The following is a 20,208-nucleotide window of genomic DNA, read 5'->3' on the forward strand; positions in this document are numbered from 1 at the left end:
TTAGATGAAAGGGATCGTCTGAGAAGGAGTCAGGTGTGACTTTGGCACGTTTATAGAGAACACCAGCGAATGCAGGAGCTTTGCCGTAGTCTGAAGGTGGGAGACAACTGCCTGGGACAAAGACACTGTCAGCCAGTCGTCAAAGTAGGGGAACACTGACACTCCTAACCTGTGCAGATGAGCTGCAACCACCGCCATCTCCTTGGTGAACACCAGAGGGGCACTGGTAAGACTGAAGGGGAGCAGGGTAAACTGAAGGTGCTTGCGGCCTACCTTGAACCGCCAGGAATGCCTGTGGCCTGGCAGGATGGGAATATGGAAACACGCATCCTGCAGGTCCAACACCACCATCCAGTCTCCATGGTCTAGGGCAGACAAGACCTGAGCTAAAGCGAGCTTTTTGAATTTCTCCTTTTTGAGGAAGAGATTGATGGTCTGAAGATCCAAAATGGGCCGAAGCCCCTGGTTGTTCTTTAGAATCAATAACTAGTGGGAACAACAGCCACCGCCTACTTCTGAAGCTGGGACCTTTTCTATAGCTCCTTTGGCCAAAACAGCTGCAACTTCCTCTAGAAGCAACTTCAAATTATCCTCTGCCAGCCGTTTCGGCCTTGGTAGTATAGGGGAAGGTAAGGTAAGGTAGAATAGCCCCCTGGACGCTCTGCAAGACACTTGTCAGTTATAGATCTCCAGCAGGGGAGATGACAAATTCTCCCACCCACTGGAGTAGAGTGGTCCTGCAGAATCAGCCTCAGAGTCCTTGGAGGCTGCAACTGCCGGGGACAGTGTCGTAGACTACTTCTGGCCTCCTTTCCGAGGACGGAATGTTTGGCATCCACGCACAGCTTGGGTAGTCCGAGCGTGACATGGCCAGGATAGGGCTCACGTGGCTGGAAACCCCTTCCGTTGCCACGAAAGGAAGACTAGCCACGTGGAGTGGAGGAGAGGCCCAAGGATCTGGCCGTAGCTTGAGGATCCTTGAAACTGACCAGGGAAAAAAGACTGGTTCCATCAAAGGGCATCTCCGTAAAATTGGCTTGGACATCCCCAGAGAAGCCAGTTGTACGAAGCCAGACGTGGCGCCTCAAGGCCAGTGTTGTTGAAATCTACCTGCCCAGCAAAATGTCATATCTAATCCACACCGTAGGGAGAATTTTGCTGCATCTCGTCCGTCCTTGACAGTGTGAGAGCATAGCTCAGGCCTCCTCTGGGACTTGCGGCAGCACCTGCGCAACCTTCTCCCAAAGAGTGGGAGAAACGGCACAATGAGCATGCGGTATTCACCGACTGCAATGCCAGACTGGACTCATTTGGGTAGATGTTTTCTTCTACTCTCCTGGATTCCCTATTCGGAGGGGCTTAAGGGAATGCGCCTTGGGACGTAGAAGCCAGGAGGGGGGGGGGGGGGGGGGGGGGGGGGACCAAGTTCCTAGAAATAAGTCCATAAGTGCCTCATTAAAGGGTAATAGGGGTTCAGAAGTGGAAGCCCCAGGCTGAAGCACCTCGGTCAGGAGATTAGTCCTGACCTGCACAGAGGGTAGCTCCAGTCATAGGACCTCATCTGCCCTCTTTACCACCGTGGCCTAGGACACCCTCCCCCTCCTCCGTAGCCACTGTAGGCAGAGAGAGCATGCCAGTGTCTGGGGAAGTATCCAGATCACTGGCCCCAAAGTTCCCCATACCAGTCCATTGTGTCCTCAGACATTCTGGTTCTCAAGAGCGTCTCCAGAATCCTCCCATTCATCTCCTGAGCCCAGCATGTCCACAAAGTGCTCAGGCGACAACCTAGAACCCCTGGGTTCTGTCGGAATCAGGGTCGCTATACGCCATTCCAGCTCTGTCAGCAGGGAGGAGGATGGGGCTTGCGCCACCAACAGGCATTGGGGACGTTGTAGGCACCGACTTCGGATTAGACACCAGAGAAGGGTGCAATTTGCATGACTGGCATCGATCCGGAGTCAGATCCCTGAGGCCCCACTGGTTCCGGCTCCCGGAAAGGGTGGGAGGCACGAAGTCGCCTCAGGCTCTAGTTCTGCAGAACGGATGCCAGTTGAGGTGAAGTCTAAGTACGCTTGGCCTTTGTGCGTCCTGCGAGTGTACAGAAGACCTCGAATGGGAGGAAGATAACTTAGGGCTCTGTGAGCGGTCCCGCTGCCTCATCTTCGAACAAGACAGTGACCTCCTCGGAGTCTCGCTTGACGGTGTGGAGTGCCGGGCCGCAAGAGACTTCATTGCTCACTCCCTCACGGTCTTCGGGGCCATCGCCCAACAGTCTGAACAAGACTTAGAATCATGGTCACGTTCAAGACACCACAGACATACTCTGTGGGAGGGAAGGGGGGGGGGAACATCATGCAGGAACAAGTCCCACATGGTTTGAAACCTGTCCCTCGAAGACCTCCCTCGCACAAAGTCTAATCCAAAAATAGACAAAAGTCAAGAAAAAGCCTGCCAAAAAGCGGCAGAGGGGTAGCTGTTCCCGAAGCGGCGCTTCACTGGCACAGAAAGGAAACTACTGACGTCCGGAGCCGGATGGAGCCACCCCAACGTCGCGCGCAAGGGGTATTGCTCAGCAAAGGTTTCCGGATCCAGTCTGAAGCCTGGGAAATTCAAAAGTAAGGAATCTGCAGCTAGAAGTCTGTCAGATTGATTGACTAGTCTAAACTTTTTTTCCATATACACAATACAAATCTAGCCATGTATAGGATACACGGCCCCCAACTTGCCTCCTAGTTCATGAACTGCATTTTCATCAGGGCAGGGCCAGGAAAGTTTCACAAATCATGTTTAGGAACAATCACTTTTAATAAATACACAACCAAAGCATGAAGTGATAGTCATTAGTAATCAGTAAATTGTACATCGAAATGGCCACAAACGTTCCCACTGACATGCAGTGTTACTGATACTATACAGCATACAAACAAGGTTTGGAAATGGAGTTTCTGCAAAAATGTGTCATTTGCACAGCAAGTAAAGTGTTCTGGTTTGTTTTGCTCCTATCTAACCCTTTGTTTGCATCACACTTCATTACAAAAAAATGTGTAAATATTAATTTACAGGCTATTTAAATGTTTTGTACTCCAAAAAAATAAGACCTCTTCAGACAGCTCACTTGACAAAAACCTCTAGCCAATAAGAAAAATAAACCTCATTTTCCAAGCAGCAAATAGTAAAGAAAAACTGACATTTGACCGCTTTCCTTGAACAGACAGCAAATGTGTCAAGATCAAATCTTGTTTTTATAGCATCCTTATTGCTCATTCACTTTCTGAATGAACAGAAGACCGGTTTCTTTTCAGCCTACTTTTACTCCCCAGATGAGACCTTAATGTTGTGTTTTTAAATCAAATTATTCCTACCTGTTGGTCATTTTCTTCTGTACTGTGTTACCACCCTTAATTGGCCTGTCCCCGTTCCGCCACGGCCTGTGCCGATTGAGCGGAGGGACGCGTGGTCATTTCCGGTGTGTTTGTTGCGATTAGTGATACTCTGCCTACTAGGTTAGCACGCTAGTTGTTTGCCCCGCCCACTTCGCCTACTTAACGCGGATCAGGGCGCGGAAACGCGCAGCGGCGCGCCAAAGGCAAGCCCGTCTGCACCCGTCAGACGCCTAGGAGTTCTGTTTATCCATTCTACTCTTTGGTAAATTTTTCTATATGGATATGCTGCGTTACTCCAGCAAGAAGCTACGCTCCTTGAACCCCCTTAGTTCTTATATGTATGGAAAACACCCATACCCCACCGAGTCCCCTAGTAATTGTCAGCCTTCAACCCATAACAGCGAAGAGATAATTATACGAACTCATGAAATAACAAACATTCGAGCTAAAGATATAAAAGCTGTTCCCAAACCTCTCCTGGCCTTATATCTTAATGCTAGGTCTATACCTATACATGCGCTTGAACTTTGGAGTCTTTTTAGACACAGAGAAGCCAGAAATAGGTTTTATAACGGAGACTTGGCTCCATGGTTCATCTTCAGCGAGTGTTACAACAGCGTTTCCTCCTCAATACCATCTGACAAAGCTCGACAGAGAAGTGGGTAGAGGTGGTGGCATTGCTGTTGCTACCATGGCCCCTTCAGTGATTAGAGTATTAGAATCACTTCCTTCCACGATGTCAGAAATACTGATTTTTAATATCGACATCCCGGACTCGGAAACCTGGAATGGGGCGCTGATCTATAGACCTCCTGGACCAAAGACGCAATTTGTCAACCATTTGTTGGAAACAATTGCGCCTTATGTTTTAGCCGCAGACAATTTCATCTTACTTGGAGACTTTCATCATCATGTGGAGCCACCATTGGACATTGATTCGGCCCACTTAATTGGCGCTATGAACACACTAGGGTTAACACAGAGGGTAATCGGCCCAACCCATTCAGCAGGACACACACTAGATCTAATATTCACAAACTCCCTCAAACAGACCATTGAATCTCCTTGCCAAGTACTATGGACGGATCACTATTCTGAAATTTAGTGTGCCCATTAATATACATAGGAAAGTTGGTCCGACAAAAGTATTTTGATTCGGCCGTGGCGCAAGTTAACACCTGATACCTTTCTAGCACACTTTGAACCTCCACGACCATGTCAAGCGGACACTGGATTTGGCTGCTAGTAATCTTGAATCCTCCATTACACTGGCCTTGGCCTTGGATAAAGCCGCTCCTTTCACCAGGGTTCAAGTAAAAAAATAATGCCTCACCCTGGTTTACAGCTGCACTAAAAATTGATAAACAATTAAGTCGAGCTGCCGAACATCAGTGGAGGAAAACTAAAACCGAGTAAGATCGCAGGAACTATAGGCACCTTCACATATTTATATAAACATTAAATTAACCAAAAAAAACTATCTTACTCAGCGCATAAATAACGCTGCACATTCCAGTAAAGAACTTTATAAATTATTGAAGGAATTTACCTCCCCTCAGGTTGAACAGTCCTCTTTTTCGCCTACGCAAGAGTGGGTCGACTTTCTTCTTTTTTTTTTTAATAAAATTAAAACTATCTATGTCTCATTCCCTCATCAGGTTAATGATCATAATATTAATAATGTGATATATCACCCTCTTTGTTGGAAAATCATAATGCCCCTTATTAACGGAGTTTGAACCCATAACTATCATCGAAGTAACAGAAGGTCTAAGTAGGATTAAATCTGGCTCTCCAGGCTATCCTTTTCCTCCCCGTACCTGCGCTAAAATTATGCCACTGTTTGTGAATGCCTTAACCACCATTTTTAACATGTCATTAAATCAAGCTAAGGTTCCGAAGAGATGGAAACATGCTCAGGTCAAGTCAATTCTTAAGAAATCTTCGGCTGACCCCAGCATACCAGTAAACTACTGCCCCATTTTGGGAAGATACTGGAGCACTTAGTTAACAAACGTTTTACTGCCCATCTAGAGACCCACGGCCTCCTCGATTCCTCGCAGTCAGGCTTCCGTGCTGCTCATAGTACGGAGACCGCAGTTAGAGATATTATCTACTATCAGGCTTGCTCTGGAAAAACGAGAATCTGCAATTTTGGTTCTCTTGGACCTGTCTGCGGCTTTCGATACCATCTCCCACACAATCTTGAAACATCGACTGTGGAAGGGGGGGTATCAGAGGGAAGGCCTTGGACTGGTTTGAGAACTACTTGGTGGACCGATCTACCAACGTCCAGTGTAGATGAAATGGTCTCGCGCACCTATCCAGTAACGGTCAGGGTTCCGCAGGGATCCATTGTCAGTCCCATGTTGTTTAATGTATACATAACACCTTTAGCGTGTATCATTCGATCATACGGTTTTGAGACCCTTTCGTATGCGGATGATACCCAGCTGCTCGTTACTTGCGACTCTAACCAGGATGGTGTTCAATCCAGTTTCAAGAGCTGCATGGTCCAGATTAACAATTGGATGAGCTTAAATGAATTACAGTTGAATGGCAGTAAGACTGAGATTATTCTCTTCGGAAAAGCCGAGCAGTTCTGGACACAGGACTGGTGGCCCACGGAGTTGAGCCTCTGTCCCTCCCCCAAGCTAGCAGTTCGTAATTTAGGTATTATCATCGATAACTACTTGTCCATAAAAGCTCATATCAATCAGGTGCTAGGAGTTTGCTTTGGGATTATGTATAATCTCCGAAAAATCTTTAAGTGGCTACCCATTGACGCAAGGAAACCTTTGGTACAGGGACTTAGTCGTCTTGACTATGGTAACGCCCTGTTTACTGTACTTAATCAAGATTTGCTTTCTAAACTTCAAATCCATCAAAATACTGCCGCAAGACTTATCCTTAACCTTCCCCCCCCGAACCTCATCGGTTCCGACTCTTAAAACCTTGCATTGGCTTTCGGTTCGCTAAAGAGGACGTTATAAAATCTTAAGTCTCACACACAGGATAATGTATGGTATTGGTCCGTGTTATCTGGCAAAAAAACTGCAATGGTACGTACCGGGATGTTTAAGGTCCGGCACAAAATTTCACCTTGCTCAACCGCGTATTTGAACTGTCCGCAACGGTGGCCGATCATTTTCCTATCTAGCTCCTATGCTTTGGAACAAATTACCATCGGAACTTCTATCCATAACAAACCATTCATGTTTCTGTAAAAGGCTGAAAACCTGGCTCTTTTCTCAATAAGTTTTTGTATTGGGTATTTAGGTTACTGTCTGTTTCTCGGTCTTTCTGCTGTTAGCGCCTTGAGACTTTTGGGTGATTTGTGCGCTCTATAAAAATATTTGACATGGACTGACACTGCCTTTGCAGAAAGTGAAGAGTCGACATGGCACACATCCCTGTGTGCCATGCCCAAAACCCCTGCCATACATCAGTCACCCCTCTAGCTGGGTGCCCTATGCCAGTGGTGAGGGTACAGGTGCATGAGCCATGTACCCGTACAATGCCCAAATCCATTCCTGGGCACTGTAAGTGCAGTGCTGCCATTAAGAGTATATGGTGCTGGAGGTTTGTCATTACGAACAGCACCACAATGGCTACACTGAAGACTGGGAAGTTTGGTCTCAAACTTCTCAGCACATTAAACCGACACGGATGCCAGTGTGGGATTTAATGTAAAATGCACAACAGAGGGCATCTTAGAGAAGCACCCTGAAATTCGACCAACTACTAGTGACCTGACTGAGCGGCTGCTTAGGCGGCCACCACCAGACATGTTTCTGGACCCCTGGGTCGAGAGCTCACTGCTCTCGGGGGCCTGAAACAATGCACATCCTGGGACGATGTGCCAAGCCTCCTCCCCCAGAATGGGCAGGGTTCACGAAGGAGAGACTTCAAAGGCCTGCCGCCTTGGTGAGCCTCTCCAGACCATTTGCTGCTTTCAGCAACTGGTCCCCACTGGTTCTACCTCCCACTTGGGGCGGGAGAACCGGCGGGAAAAAACAGGTGAGGAAAAGTGTGCCCACCTTTGCCAACTCCACCCCTGGCGGGGGTGGGTGGGGGGGACCTAAGGTCCCCACCATCTTGAGGATGGGGGACCCAGCTAGCCAGGGACAGGCTCCTGCCCCCCTCCCACTGGAGAGTGTCAGAATAGGGGGGTGTAACCACCCCAGGGAAAGGACCCATTGGTCCCAGCACTTTACCTACCTGTAACGCCCCTAAATTTAGTATTTAGGGGCACCCAGAACCTTCCTTCCTCAGATCCAGCAAACACAACAAAGAGAAGGACGAGAAGCCGTGCAGAGCTAACAAGAGGACGACGCCCACTGACTTGGCCCCAGCCCTGTCTCCCCTCGAACCTGCAAAACCCCGGCGTAGCCAGCAACCTCAAAAACCCCAGAGGACCTGCCTGCCTTCACTTTCCAAGCGGTTTCTCCCGTGAACACCGGACGTGTTAGAACTGCAGCTTCTGGTGCCAGCCAGGAACCGCAAATACAGCACATTGCACCCACCAAATCCGGCCCGAGCTACAGTGGACAAATACCACAAGGAAGTCCCCCCTGCGATACGGACCAGAGATCCGGCAACCCATGACCTTCCTCTAGCCTCCTGATGACGCCTGCAGCCTCAATCCAGAGGACCGACCCCCCCCTCCCCCTAACAGCGGATAAGAAAATCCGACGTCCCAAGGCACCCCTCACCAGATGCCACACGGCCTTGTGTGCCCAACCCAGCGGTGCCTAACCAACCCTCTACATCCCAACTTACCCCTTGAAGTGGTAGTCGCTCCTGGAAGATCCTCGGTCCCGAGCCTGCAGTGTTTTAGTCCCGGAGAATCTCCATTGAAATGAACAGGGCACCAGACCTCAAAACAGCACCCTGCACCCGTCCGCCCTAGTGCTGCTGAGGGTGCCCCTTTTGTGCTAACCTGGTCCCAAACTTGCCCGAGCTGAACCCTAGGAGCTTTGCTCCCACAACCCCGTGGCCTGCTTGCCAGCAGCCACCAACCAGAGCCCCCCCCTATCCTCCATAGGAGAACATTGTGGCTCAACACTCTACACCCAGCCGCCCGAGTGCCGCTGAGGGTGCAACAACAGTGCATCATTGACCCTGGGAGACACCCGACACCCCCCCCCCCCCCCGTCCCCGAGTAGAACCGCAGGACCCCAACTCAAAAGACCGATTAATTACCTCAAAACCGATAACATAGAAGCTTTTTTGGGAGAAAACGTGGCAACTTTTGAAACACTAAGAATATTCTAAAAAATTAAATAAAACACACGCACAAATAACCTAACCAAATTTTCTCAACTGTTTGCAGGAAAGGTCCCAGTGCTGAACCCAGGTGTCCAGCATGGAGTAAGAAAAGTAACTAAAAGGTACTTACCTGTGAATTGAATTTCCTTCCAAGGGATAACATTGGGGGGGGGGGGGGTACTTTGTGAAAAAGTTTCAAAGTGTCAACTTTTGAAATACAAGAATATTATTTAACAAAAAAAAAAAACACACAAACTACGAATACGTAATTACTTACCTGTTTTAAGTAAATGTCCCAGTGCTGAACCTAGGAGTCCAGCACTGAATTACAAGAGTAATGCAAAAGTAATTTTACATGCATTTACTTTAAAAAGCCATTCATTTCAATGTACTACATTTACTAAGTATGCAACCTACTGCATCCCCTGTAAATCAAGTACAATCTTCATTGCTTTTTAATACTGTTGACAACAAGTAACTTATTACTGAAAAAGAATTGAATGCTTACCTGTATCAGGCTTGCTTGGTTCTATTAAAATAACAGTATATCTTGTTATACAAAAAAAATTGGCCTAGAGTTCAGTCCTTGAGTGTGTGAATTAATTTGCTGACTGAGTGTGTACATCAAATGCTTAACACTGTCCTGATACTGCCTTACTGCTCGACCACTATTAGAGAGTAAGGTTCTATCTAACTTTAACCTCTGCCTACCTTGGGGACTCTTGGACTCTATACACACTGTACCTCACTTTGGTGCAGTATATATAGAGCCAGTTGTACAGTTTAAACAAGATTCTGGGAAACAAGAAAACAAACCAGAATTGTCAAAGCCAACAGGTCTGACATTGGTGGTCTGCCTTTTGGTTTTGCCAGTGCAGGCCTTGTTGATCTCCCATGTGGCATTCTATCTTTGGATGCTTCCACAAGACAAGATGGGGTGCAAGCACCCAAAGAAATTACCATACGAGAGCTCAACAAGGCAGACTAAGAAGACATAATGGGTGAGGACTCCAACTGTGAATAACCTTTCTTTCCATAGTTTGACCCATAAGGAACAATTCTTGTTAAAACGCGTTCGAACTTTCTGCCCTACAGAAAACCTGAACTTTTGCACAACACAAATGGACTTGTTTCTATTTATAAGAATACTAAAACTTAAAAGTATTTTTTGCAGCCAAGTAAAGAGCAGCACTCTAGCAGATTCATCAATTGCCTGGGCTCGTGACATCACTTGTGATAGAGTTTCTTTCAACCTAAATTTAGATGAAACAAGCACCAACCCTTTTAAACCAAAATCCACTTGCAACCCCATCACCCCCACATAACTCAATAGACACCTTTCATGATGTTATTCGTGATCTTATGAACATCTGGTAGAACCAGTGTGACAACCATGCCTCTAACATCAATAAGGGACAAAGTGCTGCTTTAGGAACTGAGTGACCACATTGTGGTCAAACATTTGGATAAGTGGGGGTAATATGGTCCTATGGGATGTTCAATATTGCAATGAGGCATATAGACCGCTAGATAGAACTGGGAGCTATGAGAGAACCACCATCAACTCTATAATTCAGCAACTTGCAGATACCATACACCTCTAATGGAACGCAGGGAGAGGGGGTTACTCAGCATTGAGGAATACCAATTACTCTTTGGGAAGAGACCAGAAGCTCCCCGATTTGACATGCTCCCCAAGATGCACAAGAGCAGAGAGGACCAAGAGCAGAGAGGACCAACAGCAGAGACCAATTATCTCAGCCAATAGCAGTCTTCTTGAGCCTCTCAATGTACTTGGATTTTTTTCCTTTTGCCTTCTTTTTTGGCCTTACCCTTATATTGTAGAGACAGTACAGACTTCATCACTAAACTATGGAGGGATCCCTGTGGCAACCTCATTTAATACTGGTCACCATGGATGTGGTTTCTACACACTTGCTTTCATCAGGACCTGGAGATCGCATTGCACGTAATGATCTCAACCGTGCCTTTTTACACAAACTTCATACCACAGAGATGAATTTTTGTTTGTCAAGATTGTGTAAGGGAAAATACACAACCTATAATAAAGTACTGCTGGCATCAGCATACTCCATGTGAACAGCCACCATCTGCATAAACTGAAATGGAGCATCCCCTATGGGGAATTGTCCGGGGCTAAACGTAACTGCAATACCAACCAGGCCTCTTAAGAGGAGAATAGGATGGCCAGCAGATTCAGGGCTAGAGGTTATCCTTTGAAGCCCTTAAAGGCAGCAAGTGTTAAAGCAACACAAACCACAAGGAGAGACTATTGAGCAAAAGGACCGATTACCACATACAAACAGTGAGAGCATGGGTATCAGTAAGATGTTAACTAAACATTGGCACTTAGTGAGAAGTGACCCAGTATTAGGCAACAAGATGCCTCCCTTCCCCCAGATTACGTATCGTAAATCTAATACAGCAAGACATTTTAATAGACAGCTACATGAGTACATGAGACAGGAGAGCAGGTTGACTTCAGGAGCAAAAGGGATTCTACAAATGCGGTAGGTGAATGGCCTGCAGAAAGAGTAGCAACATGAAAACATACAGGATAGTCAATGGGAAGACATGACAAATTCATTACGTGTGGCAGCGATTATCGCATTTGTTTTGCAATGTCCCGGTGGATATAGGTATGCGGGCAGTACCATCAGCCCTGTGAAGAAGGTCCTAGAGCATTACAGGGCAACAAAGTATCTGGATGTATCTTACCCTGTTGCGAGACACTGGTCCAGAGAACATAACCAGAACGCGACCTCTTGTTTTTTGGCATCAATAGGATTGAGAAAAAGGTATGAGGAGGAGACAGAACTCAGGCTTTTGGAGTCAGAATATATTATTCTGCTCAGGAGCAGGTGCCATTGTGGCTTTAACATGGATGAATAGCTTTATGTACACATCAGATGATGTGGTAGTTATTGAAGTGATCTTAAATCATTTATCTGATCTCTCACCCTTCCTTTTTTTACCCTATAACAGTGTAGCAATGTGGTGACCTCGATTTGGTAAAGAAAGGGCGGACATGAACTACCTAATGGGTTTTAACAAGTTGATCATGGTCTGTGAAGCGGTCCTTTTCACAGCTGAACTTGATGGGTTTCTTTATGAAGAAATCAACAGTGCAATTAGGCTGTCACTCTGGGAAGCATTTTACAAATGCATCATTTTATTATGCAAGGCAATTTTTGTTGATTGGTCATGAGAAATTAATTTTGGCCATTGGGACGGCATTTAAGTAAATTTTGTTTTATATTTTTGGGTGATCTCACTAGTAATTGCCTCATATGAAGATTAATACAATACATGCACATGGTGTTGGGGTTCACTGAAGTTTGCATGGGAATAATGAATCTAGTGGCTCATTATGACATCAGCGTCTCACCCGGGGAACTATGAATGCATCCACGACACTGAAAGGCAAGACCTTCTCCTTAAATTACAAAAAAGCAAATGTACTTTAAATTGCAAAATCGAATTTGAAAAACAGTCTTTGACACCGTCTGTCTTGTTTCCATTTAATTTGAAATACTGTTTATATTCACCCATTTATGCTGGACAGGAACAAAAATGTACTATGGCCATTGTGGTGTTTCTACTTTAAAAGGTAATTGGGCACTTTACTTTGTATTAGGCCGTGACAAGGACGAGTTGAGGTTGAAACGCGTAGCTGCAATAAACTTGGGAGTCATTTGGAACATTGAGTGTGTGCTTTCTTTATGTGAAGAGGAGACTGTTTTGGGGAGATATACATACACACACACACATCTCTTGGAAAGTGTGAGGAGGTAAAACAAATTGCGGGAAGGATGTTGAAAAATGATAGCACTTGTATAGGCAATGCTCTAGTTTCCCTGTGATCATGATCAGGACTGAGATTAGGAATTTGTTCAAACCGGTAATTAATCCCTATATGCATTCTCCTACTGTGCAAGATAAATATGCTTTTGTAGGACTGGGGGTCTAAGGACCCTGCACGTTACACCTTCCTATAAGCTTAAAAGAGAACTTACTGGTATTGCATGGTCTATAGATGGTTCTTCCAGTTGTCAATCTCCAGAGACTGATTGCTCAGCCCCCGCACACATGGATTCTGCTGTTGGCCCTCTTCTAGGTTCATGTATGGCCGTAGACGGACACCAACCTTAACACGTGCAGGAGCACTCTTCTTCGGGTGACTTGAAGGCTCCATTACATTTTGCATCATGTCGAAAGCCTTAATAAAAAAATTAAAAAAAGTCAAATTTCAATACTCAAATGTATTTAACTTTCAAACATATGTAAATTGCTTCGGAGGTCTCAAATGATTAACATCTCTACAAAGCAGTCTTACTAACTCACACTGGAAGTTATGGGAACAAAATATATCCTTGGCTTATAGCATCTTCAGACGCACGCTTAGAAGTTTTATTTTCCTACCTATCCTCAGCACTCTGAGCTAACAAACCTGCTGCATCTAGAGCTTCACAAGACTACTGAATGAACCAAGCCAATTCAAGTATAGCATAAAACCAGCACATTCAAGACGTGTGTGTGTGTGTGTGTAAAAGTGTGTGTGTAAAAGTGTGTGTGTGTGAGAAAAAGTGTGTGTAAAAATGTGGGTTTATGTTACTATCCTTGTGGGGACTTGGGTGTGATAACACACTCACGCTGTGGGGACTTGATTGCACTGTGGGGACCTGAACCCAGGTCCCCACAAGGCAATGTCTTCTAAATGATAAAAAACGACTTCAGGAACATGTGTGTCAATTTTTACAACTTTTTAAAAATTTGCCTTGTGGGGACCTGTGTTTCATTAAGTGTGTTTATATTTTCGCTCAGCTCTGCCCCTGTAGACAGGAGGTGGTACTGCAGTCTTAAACACACTTTGCATTTAAACACACTTTGCTCACCAGAAACACACATTAGCAGCAGAAAGGACAGCCATTTCAAAGTAAAGCTGCATAGCACTATGTTTATCCAAATATTTTTCATTTAAATTAACCTCTTTTATATTTATTAAAATTAACTTTATTGACATTAAGCTAATGAATTTCGACTTTTGGGGTCTATAAATTGTCTATGGTTTTATGACATTGCTAAAAGCAATTTGGGTCAGTTTTGAATCTCCGAATACTTCACTATTGCCATTTTATCCTTATTTGCAAATCAAGAATGATGATAGAGTAAAGTGACATACAGTTGATGGGTGTAGAGTGGGGTGGCACAGAGGGGCATAGAGTGGAGGGGCATAGAGTGGGGTGGCACAGAGGGGCATAGAGTGGAGGGGCATAGAGTGGGGTGGCACAGAGGGGCATAGAGTGGAGGGGCATAGAGTGGGGTGGCACAGAGGGGCATAGAGTGGAGGGGCACAGAGTGGAGGGGCACAGAGTGGGGTGGCACAGAGGGGCATAGAGTGGAGGGGCACAGAGTGGAGGGGCACAGAGTGGAGGGGCACAGAGTGGAGGGGCACAGAGTGGAGGGGCACAGAGTGGAGGGGCACAGAGTGGAGGGGCACAGAGTGGAGGGGCACAGAGTGGAGGGGCACAGAGTGGAGGGGCATAGAGTGGAGGGGCATAGAGTGGAGGGGCATAGAGTGGAGGGTGTTGGACAGGCCACACGAAGGGCTTGCTCCCTCCCCGCACGACAGGGCCCGAGCTCCGGCCCGCCAGGCATAACCCACGAAAAGCACCTGCACCCCGTCTCCCGACGGACCTTCTGCCCTCGGATCTCTACTCATCACGGGCCCCAGCCCCACCGGCTTCCCCGGCCGGGTCAAGCCGCCATCTTGGGCCCTGCACCACGAGGCTGCGTGGCCTCGCCCCAACCCTAACCCCGGGCCTGGCCGGCCCAGACATCCCGGCACCACCATCCACCCAGGAGGTGAGCGGACCACTTGGCAGGTCAATGGGAGAACGAAGCGTCAAGAGCTCTTCCCCCGCCAGGTGCCGATCGCCTCCAGCTCCCCCCAGGCGCTGGCTCCACCCCCTGCTGGGTGTCTGGACACCTTCATCCCGGGCCCTCCGACCTCCAAGTGCGAGGGTCCGGACATCAAAGGGCGCCTGCCCTATAACTGGGGCAACTCCGGAGCAGGAAGGCAGTTGTATCCTGGAGTCGAGAGACACCGAGAGAACTCAGCCTTGACGGACTACTGGCGCTGCCGTAGCCCTATCCTGCGAACCATCGTCCTGCCTGCTGGCGCTGCCGTGGCCTTCTGCAACATCTATCCTCGTCGGGACCTGCTGGCGCTGCCGCGGCCCGTTGTAACGACCATCCTCACCGGGACCTGCTGGCGCTGCCGCGGCCTTCTGCAACATCTATCCTCGTCGGGACCTGCTGGCGCTGCCGTGGCCCGTTGTAACGACCATCCTCACCGGGACCTGCTGGCGCTGCCGCGGACCGTACATCTACCATCTTTCCGGGACCTGCTGGCGCTGCCGCGGACCGTGTACCGACCATCTCGACCGGGACCTGCTGGCGCTGCCGCGGCCCGTACCAGCTAAACCACCAAGCTCGAGGATTGTGAGCTAATCATCATCTCATCCGAACTACCTGACTGGTAAACAGACTGTCCCGCTACCCCCTTCCCTACTTTGAGAGACTTGAATCGAGGGGACCCCTGAGTCCAGACCTCCTTGTACCATTCAACCGTACCTTAAGAAGTGCTTATAAAGAACGCTGAATCTTATCCTTGTGTGGTATCTGTCTGTGGGGGGGAAGTTACTTGTCTGTACGATCGCTGGAGACGGCTCTCCCCGGAGACCTCTCCCCCTGACCTCGGCCGACCCTCCCGGTCCGTCTAACCTTTCTAACAGAGGGGCATAGAGTGGAGGGGCATAGAGTGGAGGGGCATAGAGTGGAGGGGCATAGAGTGGAGGGGCATAGAGTGGAGGGGCATAGAGTGGAGGGGCATAGAGTGGAGGGGCATAGAGTGGAGGGGGTAACAGAAGAGTAGAGTAAAGTATTGTTGAGTGGAGGGGAATAGAGTAGAGTTTAGTGGAGTAAAGTGTTGTAGAGTGGAGCAGCATAGAGTGGAGTAGAGTGTTGTAGAGTGGGGTGGTGTGGAGTGTTGTAGAGTGATGTGGCGTAGGGTGAAGTATCATGGAGTATACTGTTGTAGGGTGGAGTAAAGTGTTGTACAGTGGAATAAAGTGTCAGAGTGGAGTAGATTGGTATGGAGTTGCCTAGAGTGGCAAACACCTGAGTAGAGAGGCAAACAGTTGAGTAGAGTGGCATAGAATGGCATACAGTAAAGTGGAGTGGCGTGGTGCAGAGTGGTGTAGAGTGGAGGGACGTAGAGTGCGGGCGTATAGTAGAGGGGCATAGAGTTGAGTGGAGTAAAGTGTTGTAGAGAGAAGAGGCATAAAGTGGAGCAGAGTGTTTTAGAGGGGGGTGGCATAGTGTGGAGCAGATTATTGTAGAGTGAAGTGGGATAGACTGGAGTGGGAAAAAGAGTTGGATAGAGTGGAGTGGTGGAGTGTCCTAGAGTGGAGTGTTGTAGACTGAAGTAGAGTGGAGTGGCATAGAGTGGTGTAGCATGGCGTAGAGTGCAGGGTCACAGAGTGGAGGTACATAGAGTGGAGATGCTTAGAGTGGGGTGATGTTAGAAAGGTTAGACGGACCGGGAGGGTCGGCCGAGGTCAGGGGGAGAGGTCTCCGGGGAGAGCCGTCTCCAGCGATCGTACAGACAAGTAACTTCCCCCCCACAGACAGATACCACACAAGGATAAGATTTAGCGTTCTTTATAAGCACTTCTTAAGGTACGATTGAATGGTACAAGGAGGTCTGGACTCAGGGGTCCCCTCGATTAAAGTCTCTCAAGGTAGGGAAGGGGGTAGCGGGACAGTCTGTTTACCAGTCAGGTAGTTCGGATGAGATGATGATTAGCTCACAATCCGAGCTTGGTGGTTTAGCTGGTACGGGCCGCGGCAGCGCCAGCAGGTCCCGGAAAGATGGTCGGTACACGGTCCGCGGCAGCGCCAGCAGGTCCCGGAAAGATGGTCGATGTACGGTCCGCGGCAGCGCCAGCAGGTCCCGGTGAGGATGGTCGTTACAACGGGCCGCGGCAGCGCCAGCAGGTCCCGACGAGGATGGATGTTGCAGAAGGCCGCGGCAGCGCCAGCAGGCAGGACGATGGTTCGCAAGATAGGGCTACGGCAGCGCCAGTAGTCCGTCAAGGCTGAGTTCTCTCGGTGTCTCGACTCCAGGATACAACTCCCTTCCTGCTCCGGAGCTGCCCCAGTTATAGGGCAGGCGCCCTTTGATGTCCGGACCCTCGCACTTGGAGGTCGGAGGGCCCGGGATGAAGGTGTCCAGACACCCAGCAGGGGGTGGAGCCAGCGCCTGGGGGAGCTGGAGGCGATCGGCACCTGGCGGGGGAAGAGCTCTTGACGCTTCGTTCTCCCATTGACCTGCCAAGTGGTCCGCTCACCTCCTGGGTGGATGGTGGTGCCGGGATGTCGGGGCCGGCCAGGCCCGGGGTTAGGGTTGGGGCGAGGCCACGCGGCCTCGTGGTGCAGGGCCCAAGATGGCGGCTTGACCCGGCCGGGGAAGCCGATGGGGCTGGGGCCCGTGATGTGTGGAGGTCCGAGGGTAGAAGATCCGTCGGGAGACGGGGTGCAGGTGCTTTTCGTGGGTTACGCCTGGCGGGCCGGAGCTTGGGCCCTGTCGTGCGGGGAGGGAGCAAGCCCTTCGTGTGGCCTGTCCAACATGCGTCCCCCCCCAGCTGAAGGCGGGGAGAGTCACCCATCTCCTTGGGGACTCTCTTCGTCGAGGCGGAAAAAGCGTGACAGGCCATCCGCGTTGGCGTGGTCTTGGCCTGGTCGGTGCTCCACGGTGAAGTCCATTCCCTGCAGGGAAATGGACCAGCGCAATAGTTTTGGGTTCTCCCCCCGCATCTGCATCAGCCACTGCAGGGGTCGATGGTCGGTTTGTACCCGGAAGTGGGTACCGAAGAGATAGGGCCTGAGTTTTTTGAGGGCCCACACCACTGCGAAGGCCTCCCTCTCGATGGTGCTCCAGCGCTGTTCTCGGGCCAGGAGACGTCGACTGATGAAGGCCACCGGCTGGTCATGACCTTCGGGGTTTAACTGAGAAAGAACGGCTCCGATGCCGTGGTCGGAGGCGTCGGTCTGTACCACGAATTCCCGACTGTAATCGGGGGCCTGGAGCACAGGGGCGGTGCACAGGGCGGCCTTCAGCTTCTCGAAGGCCGCTTGACAATCGGGGGTCCAGTTAATCCGCTTCGGTTGGTTCTTGGACGTGAGACCCGTGAGGGGCCCCACGATGCTGCCGTAGTCCTTCACGAACCGCCGGTAGTAGCCGGTGAGCCCCAAGAAGGCTCGGACCTCGGTCTGGGTGACGGGGGCTGCCAGGACTGGATGGCAGCAATCTTAAGTTGCAGCGGGGCCACCAGCCCGCTTCCCACTTGGTGCCCAAGGTAGGTCACGGACCCTTGGCCAATTTGGCACTTGCCGGCCTTAATTGTGAGGCCGGCCCGCTGGAGGGCCTGTAGGACCTCTTGGAGGTGAAGGAGGTGGTCGGACCAGTGGCGGCTGTATACCGCGATATCGTCCAGGTAGGCAGCGCTGAACTCTTCGAGCCCCGCCAAGACCTGGTTCACAAGGCGTTGAAACGTGGCGGGGGCATTCTTCATGCCGAAGGGCATGACCTTGAATTGGTAGTGGCCATCGGGGGTAGAGAAGGCTGACCGTTCCCGAGCCCTGGGTGTGAGGCCGATCTGCCAGTAGCCCGCTGTTAGGTCGAAGATACTAAGGTAGCGGGCGGCCCCCAGCCGGTCGATCAGCTCGTCTGCTCGGGGAATCGGATGAGCGTCGGTCCGGGTGACAGCGTTCAAACCCCGGTAGTCGACGCAGAATCTCAGTTCAGGTGTGGTGCCGGGGGCAGCGGCTTTGGGAACCAATACAACCGGGCTAGCCCAGGGACTGTCCGAGGGCTCGATGACCCCGATTGTGAGCATCTTGGCCACTTCCTCCTGTATGCAGGCCCGTACCCGATCTGGTACGCGGTAGGCCCGGTGTCGGACAGGGGGACTGTCCCCGGTGTCCACGTCGTGCAAACACCAAGGGGTGACCCCGGGGGTGAGGGAGAACAGGGTAGCGAACTGCAGCAGGAGGTTCCGGCAGCCCTGGCGTTGCTCCGAAGTGAGGGCGTCAGAGAGCCGGACCCCGTCCACGGAGCCGTCATTCTCCTGAGTCTTCAGAAGATCCGGGAGGGGTTCGGAGTCTTCCTCTGCCCCACTGTCCGTAGCCATCAAGAGGCTGAGTTCTGAGCGCACAAAGTGTGGTTTGAGTCTGTTGGTGTGGAGGACCCGAAGGGGGTTCCGGGAGGTCCCCATGTCGATGAGGTAAGTGACGGGGCTTTTGCGCTCGACCACTTTGAAGGGCCCCGTCCACTTATCTTGCAAGGCACATGGTTCGGTGGGGGACATCACCCACACTTGTTGACCAGGCTCGAACTCAACGGAGGAGGCATTGTGATCATACCACCTCTTCATGTCCTCCTGGCTGGCCTCGAGGTTCGCCTTGGCCATCTCCCTGAAGCGCCGGGTCTGATTGCGTAGGGCCAGGATGTATTTGAAGACGTCTGGAGGGGTCTTTAGGGGGGCCATCTCCCAACCTTCCTTGACTAGGCTGAGGGGCCCTCGCACAGGGTGCCCGTACAGGAGTTCGAACGGGCTAAAGCCGAGGGACTTCTGGGGGACTTCTCGGTAGGCGAAGAGGAGGCACGGGAGTAGTACATCCCACTGGCGACGGAGGGGCTCTTCCAATCCCCCAATCATCCCCTTGAGAGTGCGGTTAAAACGCTCCACTAGTCCGTTCCCTTGGGGGTGATAGGGGGTCGTGAATCTGTAGGTGACCCCGCATTGTTGCCAGAGGGACTTCATGTATTTGGAGATAAAGTTCGTGCCTCGGTCGCTGACGACTTCTCGGGGGAAGCCCACCCGGGAGAAGATCCCCATTAGGGCCCGGCCAACCACCGGAGCTGTCACGGTCCGTAGGGGCACCGCCTCGGGGTAGCGGGTGGCATGGTCCACCAGTACTAAGATGAACCTGTGTCCTTGTGCCGTGCGGGGTCCAGAGGCCCCACAATGTCTATCCCCACCCTCTCGAACGGGGTGGTGACCACAGGGAAGGGTTGCAGAGGGGCTTTCAGCTTCCGACCACTCTTCCCGCTGGCTTGGCATGTGGGGCAAGATCGGCAGTGGTTCAGGACGTCGTTCCTCATTTTCGGCCAGGAAAAGTGGGTCACTAGGCGGCTGTACGTTTTGTCCTGGCCCAGGTGTCCAGCCAGGGGGACATCGTGGGCCAGGTTGAGCAGGAAGTCTCTGAAGCGGAGAGGTACCACCAGTACTCGACCGGCCCCTAGCTCGGCGATTCTTTGTTCGCTGTATAGCAGGTCGTTATCCCAGTAGACCCAGTGAGTTCCGGTGGAGTCCCCTGCGTTCTGGGCGCTGGCTTGTTGGCGGAGTCCCTCGAGGGAGGGACAGGTCTTTTGTTCCTGGCGGAACTGTTCTTGGGTAGGCCCCCC

The 20,208-nt window shown here is 50.3% G+C and overlaps 1 protein-coding gene across 1 annotated transcript in view; it reads right to left on the minus strand.

Moving 5' to 3' along the window:
* Positions 1-20,208, minus strand: part of LOC146811922 (uncharacterized) — a 232,925-nt gene that overhangs the window by 158,955 nt on the left and 53,762 nt on the right. Inside the window, exon 2 of the mRNA XM_085614542.1 lies at positions 12,692-12,894. The gene's annotated coding sequence lies outside the window, so the exon portion shown is untranslated. The remainder of the gene's footprint in view (positions 1-12,691; positions 12,895-20,208) is intronic.

Source organism: Triturus cristatus, chromosome 7 (assembly GCF_964204655.1).
Source record: "Triturus cristatus chromosome 7, aTriCri1.1, whole genome shotgun sequence".
Classification (NCBI taxonomy): domain Eukaryota; kingdom Metazoa; phylum Chordata; class Amphibia; order Caudata; family Salamandridae; genus Triturus; species Triturus cristatus.